The 22,904-nt window shown below is 38.4% G+C and overlaps 2 pseudogenes; both read right to left on the reverse strand.

Moving 5' to 3' along the window:
- Positions 1-4,893: 4,893 nt before the first annotated feature.
- Positions 4,894-14,778, reverse strand: LOC107511939 (annotated as a pseudogene).
- A 7,089-nt stretch (positions 14,779-21,867) lies between these two features.
- Positions 21,868-21,985, reverse strand: LOC118605020 (annotated as a pseudogene).
- Between the last annotated feature and the right edge of the window lie 919 nt (positions 21,986-22,904).

The following is a 22,904-nucleotide window of genomic DNA, read 5'->3' on the forward strand; positions in this document are numbered from 1 at the left end:
GGAGAGAGGGAGGAGGGAGAGAGGGAGGGAGGGAGAGAGGAGGAGGGAGAGAGGGACGAGTGAGAAGAGGGAGAGAGGGAGAGAGGGATGAGAGGGAGAGAGGGGGATGAGGGAGAGAGGGAGAGAAGGGAGAGAGGGAGTGAGAGAGAGGGAGAGAGAGCGAGAGGTAGCGAGAGAGCGCTAGAAGAGGAGGAGAGAAGAGAAGAGAGAGAGAAAGAAATGACCCTACTCTCCCTATCCTCCCTCCCTTTCTCTCTCTCTCTTTCTTTCTTTCTTTCTTTCTTTCTTTCTTTCTTTCTTTCTTTCTTTCTTTCTTTCTTTCTTTCATGTATTTGTTTATTTTGGTATAGGGGTAATGCTGGCCTCTAAAAATAAATTTGGAAACTTTCCCTCTTTTTCAGTTTTTTTTGGGATAATTTGAGAAGGATACATGTCAATTCCTCTTTGAGTGCTTGGTAGAATTCCCATGAAGCCTCCTGGCCCTGGACTTTTATTTGTTAGGAGTTTTTATTTTTTATTTATTTATTTTTTGATGGTACAATTTTATTTCTAATAATCAGTCTGTTCAGATTTTCTGTTTCTTCTTTATGCAGTCTTGGAAGATTATATATTTATAGGAATTTGTGTATTTCTTCTAGGTTGTCCTATTTGTTAGCATATAATTGTAGTATTTTCTTAAAATCCTTTGTATTTCTATGGTGTTGCTGGTCTCTTCTCCTTTTTCATATATAATTTTTTTTTTTTAATTTGAGCCCCTTTTCTTGATGACTCTAACTTAAGTTTTTTCTACTTTATTTATCTTTTCAAAAAACTGGCTCTTAGTTTTGTTGATCTCTTCTATTGTCTTTTTCATCTCTCTTTCATTTATTTCTGCTCTGATCTTTACTATTTCCTTTCTTCTACTTACTTTGAGCTTTGTTGTTCCTTTTCTAGTTACTTCAGGTATAGTTTAGGTAGTTTCTTTGAGGTTTTTCTTGTTTCTTGTGGTAAGCCTAGATTGCTATTAATCTCCTTCTTTTAGAACTTCTTTTAGAACAGCTTTTGCCATGTTTCAAAGATTTTGTATTTTTGTGTTTCCATTTTCATTTGTCTCAAGATAGTTTTTGAAATCTTCTTGGATTTCTTCATTAACCCACTAGTAGTTAGTACCATGTTGTTTGGCCTCCGTGTGTTTGTGTTTTTTTCAGATTTTCTTCTTGTAATTGATTTCTAGTTTCATACTGTTGTGATTGGAGAAGATGCTTGATATGATTTCAATAATTTAAAATTTGCTGACACTTGTTTTTTGGCCTAACATGGGGGTCTCTTCTGGTAAATGTTCCATGAACACTTGAAAAAAATATGTATTCTGATGATTTTAGTTGGAATGTTCTCTAAGTTTCTGTTAAATCCATCTGTTCTAATGTGTCATTTGAGGCCATTGTTTCCTGGTTGATTTTTCTGTCTGAATGATCTATTCATTGGTGTAAATGCTATATTAAAATTCTCTACTATCAATGTTTGCCTTAAATATTTAGGTGCTCCTATATTCGATACATAGATATTTACAAATGTTATATCTTTTTGTTGGATCAATTCTTTTATCCTTATGTAATACTCTTCTTTTTTTTTGTCACAGGCTTATTGAAAGTCTCTTGTCTAATATAAGTATTGATACCACAGCTATCTTTTTATTTCCATTTGCATGAAATATTTTTTCCATCCCTTTACTTTAAGTTCGTATGTGTTTTTCAAGCTGAAATGAGCTCTCTTAGGTAGCATATGCATAGATCTTGTTTTTATATCCATTTGGTCATCCTGTCTTTTGATTGGAGCGTTTAGGACATTTACATTTAAAGTATTTATTGATAGGTATGTACTTATTGGCATTTTATTAATTGTTTTCTGGTCATGTTTGTAGTTCTCTGTTTCTTTCTTGTACTCTTGCTTTCTTTCTTGTACATTGATGACTTTCTTTGGTGTTCTGTTTGGGTCCCTTTTGCTGTATTTTTTAATGTATCTATTATAAGTATTTGGTTTGTGGTTACCATAAGATTCATATATAACAAGTTATGTTCATAGCAGTATAGTTAAAATTGATAGTTGCTTAAGTTCAAATGCATTCTAAAAGCAGTACATTTTTTTACTCACCCCTCAATGTTTATGTTTTTGAGATCATATTTTACATCTAAGTGTGTGTGTGTGTGTGTGTGTGTGTGTGCGCGCGCGCGTATCCCTTATTACTGTAGTTATACATGCTCTTACTACTTTTGTGTTTTAATCTTCATACTTGCTTTATAATTGGTTGATCTACTACATTTACAAATATTTGCCTTTATCAGTGAGTTTTTCTTGCCTACATTTTCTTATTTTTAGTTTTGCTCTTTTATTTTACACTTAAAGAAGCCCCTTTAACATTTCTTTTAATGCTGGTTTAGTGATGATAAACTCCTTTAGCTTTGTTTGTCTGCAAAACTCTCTCCTTCAATTCTGAATGTTAACCTTGGTGGATAGAGTAATCTTGGTTATAGGTTTTTTTCCTTTCATCACTTGGATATTTCATGCCATTCTTTTCTGGCCTGAAAAGTTTCTGCTTAAAAGTCAGCTGTTAGTCTTATGAAGGATCCTTTGTACATAACGAGCTACTTTTCCCTTGCCGTTATTAAGATTCTCTAACTTTTGGAATTCTAAATATAATGTGTCTTGGTGTGGGCCTCTTTGGGCTCATTTTGTTTGGGACTCTGTGATTCCTGGACTTGGATTTTTTTTTCTTCACCAAGCTGGGGAAGTTTTCAGCCATTGTTTCTTTGAATAGATTCTGTCTCTTTCTCTCTTCTTCTGGGACATTTGTGATTTGAATGTTAGTGTAGTTGATGTTGTCTCAAAGGTCCTTTAAACTATGCTCATTAAAAAAAAAAACTTTTTTCTTTCTGTTGTTCAGATTAATTTCTACTACCTCATCTTCCAGCTTGCTGCTTTCCCTTCTACATTAACAAATCTGCTGTTGATTCCCTCTAGGGTATTTTTCATTTCGATTATTGTATTCTTCAGTTCTGATTGGTTCTTTTAAATATTTTCTATCTCTTTTTCGAAGTTCTTACTGAGTTTACCTATTATCCCCAGTTCATTGAGCATCCTGTTTATCTGGTAAATTGTTTATTTTTGTTTCATTTACTCCTTTCTTTTCCTGTTTCTTGATTTGGATTATATTTCTCTGTTTCTTTATTTTGGCTGCCTCTTTGTATTTGTTTCTATGAGGTGGGTGAAATAGCAACTTCTTGCAGTCTTGAAGGGGGAGCTTTGTTTAGGAGTTTCCCCTTTGTAGACTGTATGTACTGGGTATCTTTAATAGATCGGTTATAGCCGGAGCTGTATAGCAGGAGTGGATTGTGGAGAGACCTGGACGTAAGGCACCTGAAGCTGTAGCTGAAGTAGGTGTGGGCTGTGGGGAGTCCTGGGACAAGCCATGGACCTGTTGTGGGCCTAGGGCCTGGTGTGCATTCTGACAACAAAGCCTGGATGACTGGAACACCTGAATTATGCTCCCGCCCATGGGATCAAGAGGGAAGGCAAAGATAAATGAATGAATGGCACCTTCCAGTGCCTCCATCACCAGAGAGAGTTCCTCCTAAAGTTCCCCTCCCATTTTTCAGATGCTCTAGTGGTAGTAAATGTACTTCCTTCCAGTATAGTCTAGGTGTCCTCTAAACCACTGATTTTTGCTGTATCTCAAGGTTGGCGAGTCTGCACACAGGCCCTCAGTGCACTGGGACTGTGATTCTGATGGTAGCATGTCTCTCTCTCTTACATGTTTCTATGTGGTTCCTCTTTTCTTTGTTGTGCAGAAGTTGTCCAGTCAGCTCTCATTTCTTCTTCAGGGGGAAATGCTCTATCCGTAGGTATAAATTTAATATGACATGGGAGGAAGTGAATTCAGGGTTTTCCTACACTGCCATCTTGGACGGGAAGGCCTTTGTTAGCTTGTTTCCCACCATATACTTTTCGTCAGTTTATTTCAATTATTGTAGTTGGTTTTAGGTTTTATGCATTACCTTTTTAAACTTTTGACTGAAACTTTTATTATGTAAAATATTTGCATTCCATCAAATTAAAACTATTAAAAAAGATATATATTTAGAAAAGTCCAGTTTCCTTCATCCTATTCCTTCATTTTACCCTATAGACAACCATTAAAAAAAGTCCTTCCGTTGTTTCTTTTTACCAATGTAAGTAGATAGATAATAGATATAATGATTACAGATTGGTAGCTAACTAGCTAGTTAGATAACATGAATGGGTATAGCTATATATTCTTATTCTCCTCTATCTGACTAAACAAAATGTTGTGTAGAAATCCTCCAGTTCCTTGCTCCAAACACATTTTTGAGGTTATTCCATAGCAGAATGTTTTCATTTTTAATTCCAGTGCAGAGCATTTCATTGTTTGTATGTACATTAGTGTATTCACACATTCCCTTTTGTTTCCCAGTAGTCTCTGATTTATGCCAAGGATTTTCCTGACAGATAGTGAGTTTGTCGTATAACATAGAGGGCCTTAGAAGTGCATCTTTTTTCTTAGCGTTTGTACTAATGGCCTCTGAGACCTGTTTATGGGGAAGGGTGCGTCTCAAGCCAATATTCAGCATGGCAATGATTTTTATCTGACAGACAGAAAAAGATTGAAGTGTTGAAGCCCACCATTAGCTAATAAAAGGGGACTTTAAGAAGCACCTAGGTTTAGATACTTTATTTTAAAGATCAGTAAAAAAGAGACTAAAGATTATAAAAATTGTAGAAGCATCTTATCCTTACAAGTTATCTGTATTTCTTATATTTGTTGATCCCTTTCTGTATTCTCTTGTATGAAGGCACCTGTGTGTTTGTCTTTGGGAACACAAAGATGTAGGAGACCACCATGACATGGGTTCATAAGGGCTTACTCCTAGCTCAGGAAAACATGCCCAATTACAGAATACTGAAAAGTCATGAAAAAGTATGGAAGAAAACAAGGAAACCTTTCAGATCCACATGTGACCAATATTCAGGAATATAAATGTAAATAATTATTTTATTGTGATGAAATCCTCCTTTTCCCTTTTCCTTCCATTTCTTGTCCTTGAAGCTGTATGAAGCAGATGATTTTCACTTCATATTTAATTGAGAAAAAAAATTTATAAAGAAATACGTGCAGAATGTAAGGTCAGATGCACAGAGGCAGTAAGGGTTGAATACAAGGGAACTAGGAAGGAATAAGGATAAGGTACTGCAATCAATCTTAGGAACTTCCAGGTCAAGAGCAAGGGTGGAGGAAGCCATCAGGGACATATTCTGCAGGGTCACTAGGCCAGATGCAAACCAAATCCTGAAGCACTCTCTTTGTGAATATAGCCAAGCAGGAAACCTTTTCATGCTGTGAAGAAGCTAGGACAGAAGAGTCTTTCTTCCTTGAGTGTTGCCATTTTCACTTCAGCTCAGGAGTCCTGCAGAAGATAGAGGAGTATTGTAACCAGACCTAATACAACAAGTATCTTCTTTTCCCCTCCATCAGGGCCTTATGTTATAGCACTGAAGTAAGGAGAGAAAAAAAAAATTCTTACATCTCCCTGAGCCAAAGCTGCTTTAGAGAGCAGGCCTTTTCTTAAGTGGAGAGAAGCAGCTTTACTGCAAACTGCTTGATCAGAAGTCAGACCCAAAGTCTTTCCCATTATTTCTGTCTCCTGTCTTGTCACCTCTACATTCTTTTCTAGGGAAACTGAACATGTCTCTAAAAGAGAATTAAATGGCATTTCCTGTTGGCTGAAGTTCAGAGTGTCCTGGGAAAGAGAAGAGAAATGATAAAGATATGAAAATAAATATGTCCCAAAACATAATGTTCCTTGCCCCCAGACCACCCTCCTAAGATTTCTCTAACATGACAATTCATATCACATGCTACCACAGTGGAGAGGAGAGCAGAAACCAAAAGCAGTGACCCATGAAGCTTCTGTCACACAAATCTAGTGTCATTTCATTAGTTTTAGTGGCTCTTCTTCCATTTGCCCCAGGATCCTGACCCAAGATCTCCGTGCATGTTAACCCTTTGCTTACCTCTACAGACCATAGCTCCTTATGTTTCAAACCATGGACTGTTTATTTCTGGATTTCCAGGAAATTTGAGATTGACCAGGGTAAAGAGGCTTTAGGTAGGCCTCTGACATGCAGAGAACTTGAGCAAAGTCATATTTCTTCCCCCATTAAGTCTATGAGGAATCTCAACTGCAACAGCTTCCTTACCTTTCTGATTCCTGAAGTGGATGAACAGTCCCACCACAAGGAAGAGCAGACCCAGAACGAAGCCACTGACTCCACTCAGCATCTTGCTCGGTACAAATTCAGATTGAGCTCCTGAGAGAAGCTAGTTTTAGTGATTTTTATCCCAAATCCAAATTCTTTAATTGAGACTCTGGGATTGAGAGCTTTGACAATGGGAGAAGAAGGCTACCCTGGAAGAACCAGAACAATTAGCCATTTCTAGAAAACAGACTTAAAAATCACACTGAGTAGATACAAGGTTCAGGCATTGAACTCCTTTAAATATCACAGCCCTAAAATAAGACTACTTCTTCAACATCTGATGGAAGAGGAGGCTGGGACTCAATAAGGTTGAGTAGCTCGTCTAGGGTAACAGAGCTAACAGAAGGCAGAGCAGAGACTGGAGTCGCTCATGTCAGGAAGGTCTCTACACTGTAGAGGATGTGCCTCTTCTCAGATGACAATGAACAACTCAGAGCAACAGTGCAGAAGTACCAGCTCCACCTGAGGTGAGGGACTGGTGCCCAGGGCCAATGGAGAATCATGACCTGTGATTCATGGGAAGGCTTAAAATAGAGACAACCTCTTTTCTGTTTTCTAGTCATAATTGCTTCTCCAGAAGCTATAGGTATTTATAGAAATTATCACAAGTCTACTGTCTTGTCACCTCTACATTCACCTCTTCATCACAGTGACTTGTGCTGAAGGAGAGGAGAACATGGAGAAAGTAAAAATATCGTCTGGGGAACAGAGAACCTGACACTCGGGGGTAAGCTAAATCCCCTCATGGTGGGTGAGGCATTTATGAAGTCAGAAAGCTTCTCACTCCATTCCACTGAGATAGGACTTGTCTGGCTTGGGTGCTGCACTTGACAGGTGTAGACTTCTACACTCTGAGGAACAGTTTCCAGCATCACCAGGATCTGGAAGGTCCAGTCTCCATTATGAATCAGGCCTGTGGAGATGACCCCAGCATCCTCTTGCTGGCCATTCTGCAACCACTTTCTTTAATATGGCCTGGATAGAAACCGTTCACAGAGCAGACCAGGAGGTTGTGGTGCTGCAGGCGCTGGGCCTTTGCAGGATACTGTAGGCTCAATCAAGAGAGAAAAAGTGGACGAGATATGTGAGGAAGACAGAGTAAGTCTCTCTGGTGGGCTGCTTTTCTACCTTCAGTCTCTAGTCCCAGATCTAGTCCTGGGCAAGCCTCCCTCAGGGCTGGCCATGTGGCTGCACAGGAGTTAGTGCCATGATCCTGAAAGCTAATCTTTGCAGCACGGTCCCACTAGATTTGAGAGATGTTTAGGAAGTTTGTGGGTTTTTTTTTTTTCTCATAGTGTGAAATGGTAATTTATTGTCGAAGTGTTTATACATCTTTGCAAGGCATATAGTGTATTATTAAAAGCATGAATTCTGGAGCAGGGCTGCCTGCCTTCAGATCCTCTTACTGATTGATCCTGGGGGAGTTTTAACATTCCTCTGTGCCTTAGCTTTCTCACCTATAAAGGGAAATAAAATACTAAGCTACCTCTTAGGATTATGTGAGGACTAATGCACCTAAAATATGTAAAGCAAAAACTGAAATTTAGCCTTCAACATATGTTGGCTACTTATTAACCTTAATCGGTGAAAAAATATGATTCACAGTAGTGCAGATAAATCAGGGAACAGCTTGGAGAAGATGGGATACAGAGTATAATATCCTAGGAATGCTACACTCACAGCTTAGAGCACCACAGAAATGGTTCTACCCCGGGGCAGCAAGAAAAGCACAGGTGACTCTCTAACTCTGAGTTCCAGGAAAGCATGAGTCCTGGAGGAGAAGAAAAGGAGCAAAAAACAGTCATTCATTTAAAAAAAAATGTCTTATATTTGCACTCAACTGATCAATGCTTCTCCTTTGCAAACAAGCATATCTGTTTTTGGAATTATCATTTTACAATTGTCTCTCTTTTTAAGCTAATATTTGCGTTCAGGGAAGGGTCTGCGATTCATTAATACGAATATTTAGTGCCTGAGACAATTCCCAACATAACGAGCCTTGATAAATAATTTTTTTTTAAAGGAGAAATCCTGGGGGGGGGGGGGGACAGTTTTAAATACCATAAAATGGTAGATTTAAGATTGATGGTAAATCATTGCTAACAATATTGTGGTCTGTTTCATTAAATATGTTTAAATTCCTAACATGAAAAATAATGAACTGAATCCTAATACAAACCACGAACTGGAAATATGCTGAATCAAATATCAGCAGAGTGTTAACAATATTACTGCATAAAGAACCCATAAAATCATTGAGAGAAACACCAGGACCCCAGAGGCAATAGACAATAGATAATTCTTAGAGTAGTAACAAGTAGCCAATAAATATGTGAAAATTGTTCAAGAACCTTAGAAATAAAAGAAATATAAATTAAAAATAAAAAGCATGTAAATTTTCAAAAAGAAGATGTAGCAAAGGGGAATGTGAGATAAATTGTTCCAATTATAAAGACAAATGATATGTAAATACTATTAGCATTAAAAAAAATAGTGACAACAGTATGCGAAATAGCAAAATTCTAAATCGAAAAGCTGATTTCACAATCATTCCAACTGTGTAAAAACATATACACTAAAAGGAAAAAAGGCAAGAAATCTCGGCCTAAAAGAAGCCTCAGAAAGCTCATAGGTGTCTTAGAGGTTCCCTCCCATCCCTCAAAAATTAGTCTGATACTTTTTCTCAATGAAATGCTTATGCAATAAACACAAGCACCTTTACTCCAGGAGTTTCGGAATCAAGAAAGATGCATGCAAGACAGACTGTTGTGACTCTCCTCCGCACACCTCTCTTTGCTGCCCTAAACCTTCGCCCAACCAGACAGCACCGTAAACCTCCCTTCCCCCATCTCTGACCTCCCCCCGCCCCACCATCAAGCTTCCTCCACCTTCAGCCCCTGCGCTGCCGCCGCCACTCAGCTGCCCCACAGCGGCCACCATAGTCGCCTGACTCCCCCTCCTGCATCCCCCGCTTCCCGCGCTCAGACCCCAGCCGCACCCCCCACCACACACCCTCTGTCCCAGCTCACGGCGCGGCGCACCCCTCACGGTCACGCCGGACATCACACACAGTGTCCCCGACAGCGACGGTCCCACGTCCCCTCGTTTACAGGGCTACAGGGTCCCCCCGACTGAGTCACGCCCCCCGGCGACACGCGCGCGCTCCCCTCCCCCGCCGCGCTCACCTCGCCGCTGCCCCGCGAAGCTGTCAATAATCCCGTAGTTGAGTCTGCACACGGCGTGCACCGCGGCCCGCTTCTGCTCCATGAAGGCCTCCTGCCGGTCACCGCGCGGAACTCCCCCACGTCGCTGTCGAAGCACACGAACTCCTCCCCGTTATAAAACTATCTGGCCAGGTACCGCACCTGCTCCGTCCCGTTGGAGAAATGACACTCGGCCTTCCCCAGAAACAAGAAATGTGCTGTGGGAACAGGAACGCTGCGGTCACCCGGGCGGGCTCCCGGGGACAGACTGACGGCGACGCCGCCCATCGCGGAGGGGACAGACACCGGCACCTCCACCCAGCAGCGCCGACGGGTCATCTTCCACCCGCCTGCGAGGGGCACCTCTCTGATCCCGAGCCTCCGGGATCCGCTCGCCTTGCGCGCTGGCTGCAGACCCCCAAGCGGGAGCTGGAGGAGGGTTGGCCCCGGCTCCACCTCCTCCTGGGCGCCTTCGCCCAAAAGACACTCAGGGCTCACGCCTCTCGTCCCACAGCCAGTCTCTCTCAGTGAGGACTAAGGCTCACCCCCGCCCACATCCCAAGTAATAGGCACCGAGACTTCGGAGAACCAATCAGCATCAGAAGTGACTGGCATCCTTACTTACTGGTGAGAGATTCAGTATGAAAGACCTCTTCTGAAATTTAGAATTTCTTGCCTTAAAAAGATTTTTTTAATTTAGTGCTTTAAAGGTCCAATCCACTCGTATCGGAAACATTTTGTTTGGCCCTTACTGTGAGCCAACTCTGTGTTCATTTCTGTCTTCTGATCTCAGTAATGCCAGTTAGTACCAAATAACCAGCCTTGGCCAGGTGTAGAACTTTCACTTCTGTAGTCACGTCCTGTCAGCAGAGGTAAAACTGAAAGAAGATGACATTTTCATATAGACAATTTACAAAAAATAATCAGGTCCCAGACTTTGCATAGAGACCTTTACTTAGAAATGATGGCAGGGAGCAGTGGACTCTGGTCATATGGGGGCTATTTTACTATTCACAAATTCTCTATTATCTTATCGACACATGAGAAAGTTGAAAAATAGAAATGTGTGAAGTTGCTGTTCACTATAGTTTGTATGGTTGGCATTGTTAGTCCATGCTCATGTGCCTGACTTAAAGATGCCAGATATAGCAAATGAAGGATGCCCAGTTAAATTTGGATTTCAGATAGTTACTGTTTCTCTGAAATCCAGATTTAATTAGGCATCTTGTATTTCATTTGGCAACCCTAGGCCAACTTCCTAATAAAATCTCAGAAGAAAAAGTGTATTTAATACTTCTTTGAGTTCTTCAACACATATCTATGATAGCCTGCACATAGTGTGGGCCCATCTGGAACTTTTCAAATAAATGCATCTCCACAAATCCCCAACCCTAAGTAAGGCACACTGGCATATATGAATATCAAAAATTTTATCAATAATTAAGACTCAACCAAGCCACTGTTCACTAGTAGTGGTTAGAAGTCCAAGATTGAAAATTTGAAACTCTGTATTTGAATATTAGCTCCTCCACATGGGTCAGATTTTGATGTCCATGGGCCTATTTTTTAATCTCTAAAATAGGTTTAATGATAGTATAGTCCTCATAGGCTACTGTTAAGTATGAAATCAAATAGTAATTTTTCCTAGTGGCGATCATATAACAAGCACTCAATAAATATATTGCTGTTTTAATTCTTATAATCCCTATGAATGCGTATTCATAAGATCTTTCTATTTCCTAATTTCCTAAAGCAAATTATATCTTCATTATCATTTGGCAATCATCTTCAATTAATTTTATCGCTAATCACCAATTTAAGCACATAAGGGCAGAAACACTGGTTTATGTATAATAATGAACCTAATACAAAAGAAGAATACTGACATAGAAGAGAGGGAATTTTTGGATACTCGGATATTTATAATCTGGTTTCTAGCATTAACTATGTGACACTGGGTAAGTTACTTAAATGCTTTGAGTTTTTGATTCCATAAATATTGCTACAGATAAGATAGTTATGGGAACTACATACTAAAATTTATAGGTCTGGTATGTAGTACCTGCAAAATGTTATGGTGCTCCATGCTGATGGATTTGTTCATCACTCCATCCTCATTACCTAAGGTGATAACTGATATATTCTAGGTCATTAATAAGTATTGGTTGTATAATTAATGGCTTTTTGCATAACCAGTTACCACTGCATACAAAGTCACTGTAGTGCTTCCTGGCTGATAACTGAACATCTCTGGTTCTCAAGACCTACCAGCTTCTCTTCAAGCTCATTTAGTCTTATACTTTAGGTCCAGCTGACTCCCTGAACCCAGAACGCAGTCTTTCCCTGAAGTCAGCTACTCATAAGAGTCATCTGTAATCCCTCCTTTACTTCTTAAGCTCCCATCTCTCTTCAAATGGTCCAACTCAGTTTCCATCTTTTATACTCCACTGATGCAAATGTCAAGTCCACCAAACCCAGTGCTCGCTGCTCTGTCATGTTCTTAGTTCACCCACCACTTAGTGGTTCTCACCACGCCTGGCCACGTCCTTCTCTTGGAAAAATTTACTTTCCTTCACTTACATGCATCACATTCTCTTGGTTTTCCTGAATACCACTGGCACCCCTTCTCAGTCCCTTTTGCTAACTCATTGGCCTTTGGCCTCCTCTTGTCTGCTACTCTCTCTCTCTCTCTTTCTGTCCCTCTCTGTGTGACCTTCTCCACTTTCCTGGAATTTAACACAATACATTCATCAATAACACCAACATATATGCCTACAGCCCTGGCTGAGCCCTGAACTCCAGGCTTCTATATTCAACTGACCTCTTGACAGCTCCATATAAATGTCAAAAAGTTATTTCAAACTTAAAATATTTATTCCTAATCACCCACTTCTAATTATTTTCTTCTGCAGTCTTTTCTATTTCAATAAACAGCACCACCAAGTTTATTCAAATCATTCAAGATAAAATCTTTAAGGATAAGCTTGGTTTTTCTATGCCTCCCCCACTTAATTCATTACCAAGTTGTTCAAATATCTATCTTGAATTTGTTCACTTTATCTTTACCACTGTCTTCATCACTACCACACTAAATGAAGCCGCAGGCATGTCTTCCCTGGAGACCATGCTTCTGAATGGTCTCTCTGACTCCACTTGTGAACCCCTACCATCCAAGCTGCATGTGGCAGCTAGAATGATTTTTAAATAATAAATGTAACTTGACTCTCCTTGTAACTCTCCAGTAATTTCACATATCCCTTCAAATAAAAGTTAAATGTCTTACCATGGCCATCAGGGCCTGTCTTCGTCTCTGACTGCTTCTGTGCCGCTCCCCAACTTATTTGCTGCTCTTCAGCCACTTCGGCCTTCTTTCTGTCTCTTAAACATAGCAAACATCTTCCCACACTTTAGCCTTTCCCCCATTCCCTAGAATGCGTGCCTCTTAGATCTTCACGTGGCCGGCTTCTTCTCATCATTCATATCTCAAATATCTCTAAATGTCACTTTCTCAGGGAAAGCTCCCTAGACATTTGAAATGAAGTCAGGTGAATCTGGTTCTCTGTTCCATAACCCTAGTATATTATTTTCAGGACAATTAATATCCCTTGAAATTTTTTCTTTCTTAAATGTTTATTGAGTGCTCTCTTCAGCAGCACATCTATTAAATGTTTACTGAGTTATCGTCTTTCTCCTCTGACATTAGATAAGTTCCACAATAGCAGGGGATTTTCTATGACAGTCAAATAGGATTCTTTGAGCCTAGAACAGAGCCCAGTATAGAGCAGTTGCTCAGATAAACATTTACTCTAAATGAGTAAATCCAGAGTTCTGGGACTTGCTCATTGTGAGGGTCCTGGAAAGCAAGAGGGCTTCAAGCTCCAACACTCTCATTCTGATGACACATTATATCCATTCCACTTCCTGTGAGAAATTTAAACAATCTTCCCCTTTTCCCTCCTACTAGTTGAAAGAAGCGTCACAAGTAAGGAAAAAGTAACTTTAAGAAAGAGGGAAAATGTCATTGTTTATGGATCAATTATGGTGCTGAGGGCTGTGCAAACTTTGGGGATTTTCAGGAATGATAATGATATAGTTGGGGAAAATATAGGGAAGAACTGGAAGTGGAGGTAACGACATGGCTAATTAAGGAAAACAGAGGGCACGATGAATGACACTGTGAAATCTGGGGCCACAGCTCCAGGAGACCTCGATGTGATTACTGACTTTCAGTCGCATGGGGTATATATAAGCAACCTTCACACTCTTCCTATACTCCTGCTCAATGTGTATAGTTTTAATCTATGAAATTGTTTATACTTGATTATATTTTACTAAAAAAACCAGAAATGCATATAATTTATCCTCTACTAGTTGAATCTCTTCTTGTGGGCTCAGCCCAGAGAAAGGGGAGAAACCAATAGTATAGAAAGTTTCAAAACAAATTCATAATAAACAGTAATCTGGCCAGGTTTTCAGATGACTTAAATTCTTTAAGGCTTCAAAGAGTACCCCATAGTCATTCCAAGTACTAAGAATCTCTGCTTCAGCTGCAGGGTGCTTTTCACAGGAGGAATAGAGAGCACTAACCCCAACTTCTGTCAGAGAACTTCCAGAGGACACAGGCTTTATGAACACTGGGTTTCAGGGAGAAAGAAAAGGAGATAATTGGGGAGGCCTCTTGATACATCCTCATGTATTAGGGAGAGGCACCATCACAGATCCTGTTGAGGCCATAACAGGATTTTCGAGGAGAGACGCTTCTAATTCCTTTTGATTTCACATAAAAATTTTGGAGAAACTTTCCCTGTTTTTGGCATAACTCAACATAATAAAGGGAACTGCTGGATGGAGAATTATTTTAACATCGTTATTTTTAAATCTTTTCCACAAGGGCACGGGAAGCAAGGCTGGAGAGGTTTTATTGGGAGGGAGCTGAGAAGAAATGGCCTATATATGGAGCCCCTTGTGTAGCTCTCACAGAGGGCAAACAGCCAGGCTCCTTTTGTTCTGGAAAGAAATGGGGATCCAAATAATAAAGATAGGTGGTCATTGAAGAAAATGTCACAGTTTACTAAGGGACATGGCCTGGACATGGTGACAAAGCTAATCCCCTCCCCCCACCCACCCCGTCCCCAATAGCTAACCCACAAGCTGTGTACTTACATGAGGTGTCTCTGGCCCAAGTCTACGGAGGGCTCAGCACCTTCAGTATCACTGTCAGAGCTGCCATCCAGGAGCCTCTGGGGAACCACAGACACACCATGCTGGAAAGCAGAGAGGACAGGATGCAGGGGAGCAGGCAAATCTCACTAGTGAAGGACTAGGACTCTCCTTCACCTCATCCCAAAGAACGCCGACCAAATAACTCATTTCTTCAATCCTGGATTGGGTAATCTCAGTGTTTCAGAACTAATCAGCAAAAGAAGTGACCGGAATCATTAGTTACTGGTCTTCTTTCGAAATTTAGAATTTCTTGCACTGAAGGATTGCTTTAGTTTAGTACTTTAAAAGTTTGATCCACTGTATCTGAAACATTTTTTCGGCCCCTACTGTGAGCCAGCTCTGTGCTGGTCAGTGATGTGCACACAAGTTTGAGCTCATTAGGAGAATTTCTTTCTCTCACTTGAAGACAGAACTGTTCTGATAAATGTATGAGTGAGTGTGTTAGGAGCTGAGGGGGTGGAGGGAAGATGATTGCAAGCTAGGAGACCTTCAATCTGTCCTAAGTGCACCATGGCTTAGTGTTGCAGATTTTGGAAAATTACTTAACCTCTCACAGTTGAGATAAAGACACTGTGATATTTTGAGGCCTCTATACTGGAAATGCTGTGATTCTATGGGCACCTTGAGGAGCAGCATCCCCTGCTAACTGATGGTATGACGAACTTATAGCTATTGATTGGAGAGTATGGTCTGTACCTCTTTACAGAGAGGGATGTCTCTGATGAATGGGATATTGAAAGTTGGTAAATGAATTAACCTGGGTGAAAGGATTGTTCAGGTTCGTCTCCTCATGCCGTCACTGATTTTAGTGGCACCTCCAGAATACACAGAATACCAAGACGCTCTATACGATATGGAGTGTCTTGAAAGTACCTTTGTAAAGCACATAAATTAACAATGTGATAAACTCTCCAAATCAAAGTATGTAGAGGACTGAGAGATGGATAAAAGACTCAAAGTCAGCCTTTGGCACAACAGCTCTGCTTTAGAATAATTAATATTTTATGTGGAAAAGAACACCATTCAATTCCTTGATCCTGGTTCCTATTATGATTTTCTCATTTTGTTGAGGACATGTCCTCTTATTTATTCAACTTCTCTTGCTTTATTATAAGAAAAGATATAAGAAGATTTTGCTAATGAAATTATTATAGAGTGTTCAGGAAATCAAACAATATGGAGAAACTTTTAATTGCCTCCTTTAATGTCATCATATAATTTAAAACATATAATCCTACTTCATATAGTTATACATTATTTTAATATAAATGTAATATCTCAGATCCTAAATGGACTTTAAAGAACAGCTATCTATGTAAAGTTCTGTATTAATTCACACTCATCGCAGTTCAGATAAGCGGTCCTTCTTTATATGACTTCATATTTCTAGTGACAGAATACTCACTATTCAGCAGTAAAAATGACTAAAATTTAGTGGGTGAAATGGATGAAGATGGTCAAAAAGTATACAGACTTCCAGCTACAAAATAAATAAGTCATGAGGATGTAATGTAAGCTAAGAGTAGATCTTAAAAGTTCTCATCACATACACAAAAATTGTAACTATGTGGTATGGTAGATGTTAACTAAACTTATTGTGCTGATTATTTCATAATATATACCAATATCAAATCATTACGTTGTACACCTGAAACTCATATAATGTCAAATGTCAATTATACCTCAATATAAAAAAAAATGAGTAAAATTACCGAGCAATTTTACTCTGTAGCTAGAATTATACAAGAGCTTTTTATAGATCATATTTTTATTTAATTCTCACATCATCTCAGTGAGATAGATACCATTTTTTATCCCTACAGATGGAGAGAATAAAATGACGGAGGTTAAACAACTTTTGTAAGGACACAAGGCTAGTAAACGGGACACTCCAGACTGAACCAAGCGATTGTGATTCCAAAGCTCACAAGCTCAGTCAGTACAGCATACCACCTCACATTCAATTTCTGAAGAGAATAGTGTTCTTACATTAAAACTATTCTTATCACTTTAATTCATGGATATGTATATCAATTAGATTACTCCTTTTAACGAATGACAGCATTTTACATAATATGAGGCAGCTATGGTGTAGCAATTCTAGTTCCTTCAAGATTCCCACATCACCATTGTGAACCCTTCTCCTGAAATGACAAATTTTGCATTTATCTTATTAACAGCACCCATAACATGTCTCCTTCTTATTAGAGAGAACAGTGGCCTCCAAATTCCTAAATCCAATCTGTTCTCAATTATTATTTCAGGTTTTTCAGCATATTAAGTACAAATTAGAACATCTAAAAATAGAACAGAAATTTTATTTCACTTACTTTGAAAAAATATATTTCTTTTAAAGTAGAAAGGTCAAAATTTCTTGGGAGAGATTGGGAAGAAATCACTATTGTCCCTAGATATGATAATCCTGTACTATTAGCAGTTGTATAGTTGTCACTAGGAGAATGTCACATTTAATTTGGCAAGGAAAAAATCATAATTTACTAGAAACTAGTTGCGATGTGTGCTAATCTGGTAAAGACAAACTGAAGTTCACCTTAGATTAGGATAAAAGGAATGGCAAACAAAAGTAATTTTATATGAAGAACATACTGAAATATAACTAAAGAGAACACTACCAAAACTTGTTCATGTAAATTTGACATAATTTACAAATCATACAAATTTATTTTTAAAAAGAGTGGGCTAACAACTATGATTTAAATTCTGTATGTTGTACAACTTATATGTGATAAAAATGCTGCCTTAAATATCATGTATCTCACACTTCGCTTCAATGTTAATTCAATATAAAGATAACTTTCATAAAACAATGTAGCATCTGTACTCACACCATCCATCCTACAGGTGATCTGCAGGCTGAACTGCTTCACTGAAAGCAAGAGGGAAAGAAATCTTGCTCAACTCTACTGTGTAGGAGAGGTGTCGAATTAGGGCTTATTTCCTGAGAAAAAGGCAGCTAAATTGGTTTCTGAAAGAAATGGTTATTAGTATAGGAGTTCTATAGTTTCTGATCTCGATGCATGGGGACCATAGGTTTTTTGTTGGTGGTGGTTTTTATTGGAAAACGCATCTTACCTCTCTTGGGAACAAACAAACAAAATCAGAAGCACAGAATTTTATTGAACAACAGGCAGGTTGCAATTTGTAGCATTACAGAATGTCTTGAGTCCTACTAGTTGTCACAGACTGGGACTCATTTGTAGTAAGCCTGAAAAGTTACAGTACCACTGGAGAAAATAGGCTCTTAGTTATCAGCAAGCCCCAGTTAGCAGAAAATGCCTGTCTTTAGTCCAAATAGTCTCGGAATATCCTCCATGGTTTTCAGAAAGCTACCATCATTAATGTGGAACTTAAGTGAGAAGCAGATTACTGGTTTCTATATCTAAGGGGGAAAAAAAATTCTCATAGGCTTGTCCACTAATATTGAATGTAGGCAGAGTTTTAGTTTTCTTCTTTTAATGCAGACCTTGTGTTAACTGTGCTGTGGCAAAAAATCCACCTCTTTTTTTTTTTAAGACTTTTATTAAAATATAGCTAATGTATAATATCGTATTCATTTTAGGTGTATACCATAGATATTCAACATTTATATGCCTAAAAAAGTGATCACCACCTTAAGTCCAGCAAACATCTGACACCGTACAATGATAGCACAATGTTATTGACTATGTTCCCTATGCTGTACATTACACCCCCATGACTCATTTGTTTTGTACCTGGAAATTTGAACTTATTCCCCTTCACCTCCTCCTGCTTTAAAAAATTTTTCAATTAGAATTGACATTAAATATTTTTTATATTAGTTTCAGATATATAGCATAGTGCTTAGACATTTATATAATTAACAAAGTGATTCCCCTGCCTAGTCTAGTGCCCACCCGGAACCGTGCATAGTTATACCATATTGTTGACAGGATTCCCTTTGTTTTACTTTATATCCCCATGACTAGTTTGTAACTACCAACTTGTACTTCTTAATCCCTTCACCTTTTCCACTCCACCCCCAACTCCTTCTTCCATCTGGCAATCATCAGCTTGTTCCCTGCACCTATGAGTCTGTTTCTGTTTTTTTTCTCATTTATTTGATTATTTAGATTCCACATAAAAGCGAGATTGTATAGTATTTGTCTTTCTCTGTTTGATTTATTTCACATAGCATAATACCTTCCAGGACTATCCATGTTGTCACAAATGGTAAGATTTCATTCCTTTTATGGGCAAGTAATATTCCATTGTAGATATGTACCAACTCTTCTTTATCCATTCGTCTATTGATGGGCACTTAGGTTGCCTCCATATCTTGGCTATTGTAAATAATGCTGTAATGAACATAGGAGTGCATTTATTTTTCGAATTAGTGTTTTATATTTCTTTGTATAAGTACCTTAAAGTGGAATGGTTGGGTCATAAGGTAGTTCTATTTTTAATTTTTTGAGGAACTTCCATACTATTTTCTATAGTGGTCGCATCAATTTACATTCCCAACAGTGCATGACAGTTTTCTTTTCTCCTCATCCTTGCCAACACTTGTTGTTTCTTGATAAGAATCTACTTCTATATCTAGCACAAATTAATAATAACCTTGCTAGATTATTTTTCAAAATTTCGCTTTGGTGTTCCACTAGCAACTACTCAGTGATTTCAGGTCTGTGCCTGAAATTTTGTTTGTTTTATTCAAAACAAATAATAAAATATTTGAATAGTTATTTTGCTAATTGTTCATTCTAATAGATGAACAAATTTCTACCATGAAAAAAAAGTAAACACTAGTAATTATTCTCTCCAAGGGAGAGAATGAACTACTCCCTTAGTCTTGACACCTAATTCCTACATGGTGTGCTTATCAAAGCAATTCAATATTATAGAGCAATATTGAGAACATTCACTAATTATTACAGGAATTCCTATTTTGGCCACATAGGTTACACAAACAAGGTAAGGAAGCAAAACCTGTTGCTATTACTTATCCATCTAGAGATGCTAAGGATGATCTGGGTACAAAAGGTACTCAGTCAGTCTCTACAGTTCCAAATTTGGGACCTGACCTTAAAGAAAAAGTTTTCAGGGGGATCTGGTTGTTAAGAACAAGGGAGACAGCTAACAAAAATTATCTAAATTATGGCTACATTCTTAACCAAAGGAAAAATGCTTTCTAGTAACCACAGCAGAAGATAACATAAAGACTATTAGAAATTTTAAGTCTCTCCAGAAGTGAGGAATCCTGTTGCTTTTACAATTTCAAAGCTTTGAAAAACACAAAAGCGTGATAAGAATCAGTCCTATAGGCAATTAGTTCTGCCATCTAGGCAAATACAAAGCAATTTGTTTATTTTCCTTCCAGAACAGGAGTCAAACACTAAACTCTGTTAACTGTCGATATTTCCTCTGGTGCTATTGCTGATACTAATTGCAATACCATTAATCTTGACTGTTGTCTCTCCACTTATAGTTTTATAGCCGTGACTTAAGACCATCAGAAACAAACTCCTTGTTGTGATCCCATATAACAATTCACTGGAGTGTTTACCTAGATAGGCTTCTAAGGGTGCCTTTAGTCGTCCTCTCTATTAGTTAAAGACAGTCACTACCATGATAAAGATTTAAACTGCTAGGTGAGTTGTAAAATTCTGGATAGTTCAATAATGTTCAAGTAGGCAATGAAACATCGGGAGAAATTTGCAGCATGCAGTAATCTTTGGCACACCTCTGGCAGATATCTGTTATAATAGCACCCATGAAATCTAAATATACAATTTCTTGGGAGACTATAGAGATATACTCAGACTTTCTACAGTTTTCCTGCTCAAGAAGTCTTAGAAATTGCGACTATAATTTCAAATTCAATTTTAATTGCAAATTTAATATCATTCAACCAACAATGAAATCAGGAAACTTGGTCCGATTCAGGTTGATCTCATGGGGGAACAAACTGACAGTCCTCTCTGTATATGACCTCCAGATTTGAAGTTTACACCCAGTCAGACACTCAGAAGCTTTTCAGAATGCAGTCTGATAAAGTCTCCAAAGAGTTCAGTGAAAATGTCCTTAAAATGCCATACTTCCAATATCTTAATGCTCCTGTAACATCCGTGTAGAGATACACTGAGTTCCACTAGAAAGCAGGTTACTGCCTTTAAGACCATAAGGTGCCTTCTAGTGGTCTCTGCACAGGTTCAGCGGAGGGTACACATCAGCTTTCTGTATATCCTGACCAGAAAGAGGAAAAATATCTTTGGTAAATATACCATTAACACTAAATATGGCCTAATATTACCTCCAAACCCACCAAAAAAATGATCTCTAAGACTGACAGAGGGGTAGTAATGAAGGGTTCCCTAGGTTAAGAAGTCTTATGTAAAAGATAACCTTTTGTATAAATACCTCCAGAAGCATCTCTGGATCTCAGCTTCTATGGAAAGTGTGAAGTTGTGTTGTCTTTTAGTATTGTCTTCAATCCATTTTCCCATCTCAAACATAGAATCTTAGGGATCAAAAATCGATAATATTTGTGTTATAAAACTGCCCAAAACTAACAGGGTCACAATGTTCTGATCTACACAGCAACATGTGTGGCAAACACGAAAAAGAACAGCCATTAACCTGAAAGGCCATTTTGTTGCCATTAGTTTTTAAAGCACCATCCTCCGAACAGGAGCCAGGAGCCATCCCAGTGGCCTGAAAAACCTGCTATATGGGTATCTTACAATCACCAATTGCTAGAAGCTGCAGAATTGGTCAATTGTCCCTGTAGTGAAAACGGAACCTATACTGCAGGCACTCAGATGCTAATACCAGATACTGAAGATGCCCAAGAATGTTTTATAAGCATTGGTAAATATGCCACCTCTTCTGAAAATATCTTCTAGAACCAATGAAACACCAATTCACATATTGAAAAAACTCAAAATATCCCAAGCAGTATAAATAAAAAGGAAAACACACTAGACATACTCTGACAATATAATAGAACATGTAAGACAAAAGGAATATATATTTATTTTTTGATTTTTTATGTTTTTTTTTTAAGTGAAGCAACCCTTGGTTGATGTCACAGATTGGAAGGAGCTTGTCATCTTACAACCCCTTATTTTTCATTTTATTTATGTTTTTACACCTATAGCACCTGGTCTTCCTAGGTGGTCTCCCATCCAAGTACTAACCAGGCCCGCCCCTGCTTAGCTTCTGAGATCAGAGGGATCGGGCTTGTTCAGGGTGGCACAGCCATGGATGACAAAAGGAATATTTTAAAAGCAGCCAGAGGGATTAAAATGCAGACATCTTCAGAGTGAAAATTAGACTAACTGCTGACTTTCAGCAGCAATAATGGACATCAGATATAGTGCAGCGATGTTTTCCTTGTCCCCAATGAAAATAACTGCTCAGCTGGAATTTTATACCCAGTGACTATATCTTTCGAGAATGAGGAAAAAATTTTTAGATGAACAAAAATCAAGATCACTTGCCACTAGCAGATTTTAATGAAAAATTTCTAAAGAATGTATTTCAGGCAGAAGGAAAATAGCTCCGGATAGAAAGCTTGGAATGAAACGAGAAACAAAGAACAAAGAGTGGTAAATTGTGGGCTGTTCTAAAATATGTAATCTAATAAAACAATACTAAGATTATCCAGTAGAGTTTAAAAGTAATATATAGTTAAATACCTCAAAATAATTATTTAAATTTGACAGTGTAAAGTGTTAAATCATTCTACGATCCATGTGTTAGCCAAGAGTTGGGTAAAGATACTGATTCAATTTGGACTTTACGTTGACATTTCTAGAGAGACCACCAAATAATAGAAACAGCGTAGAACTCCCAAACTTGCAGAAACACAAAGCAAAACAAAAAAACTAGAAATGATAAATATTTAAATTACTCAGCTGTATTTCCTGTTCATATTCTACATCTCTGTGGACCGCTCCCTTAATGCTAGATACTGTCAGTGAAAAAAAACAGCAAATAACTTTAGCCAATCTGAATACCAATTGTAAGAGAAAAGCTTACACAGATAACATTTTCTTTATTGGTTCAGTCTTTTACTTTTGACCAATGATCTCTATTCTCAAAAATGATAAATAAATACATATTTTACAAGTTTAACACCATATTATAATTTATAATTTGCTCTTTGGAGAATAAAATAATATA

The sequence above is a fragment of the Rousettus aegyptiacus genome, unplaced genomic scaffold (assembly GCF_014176215.1).
Source record: "Rousettus aegyptiacus isolate mRouAeg1 unplaced genomic scaffold, mRouAeg1.p scaffold_m13_p_1, whole genome shotgun sequence".
Taxonomy (NCBI): Eukaryota; Metazoa; Chordata; class Mammalia; order Chiroptera; family Pteropodidae; genus Rousettus; species Rousettus aegyptiacus.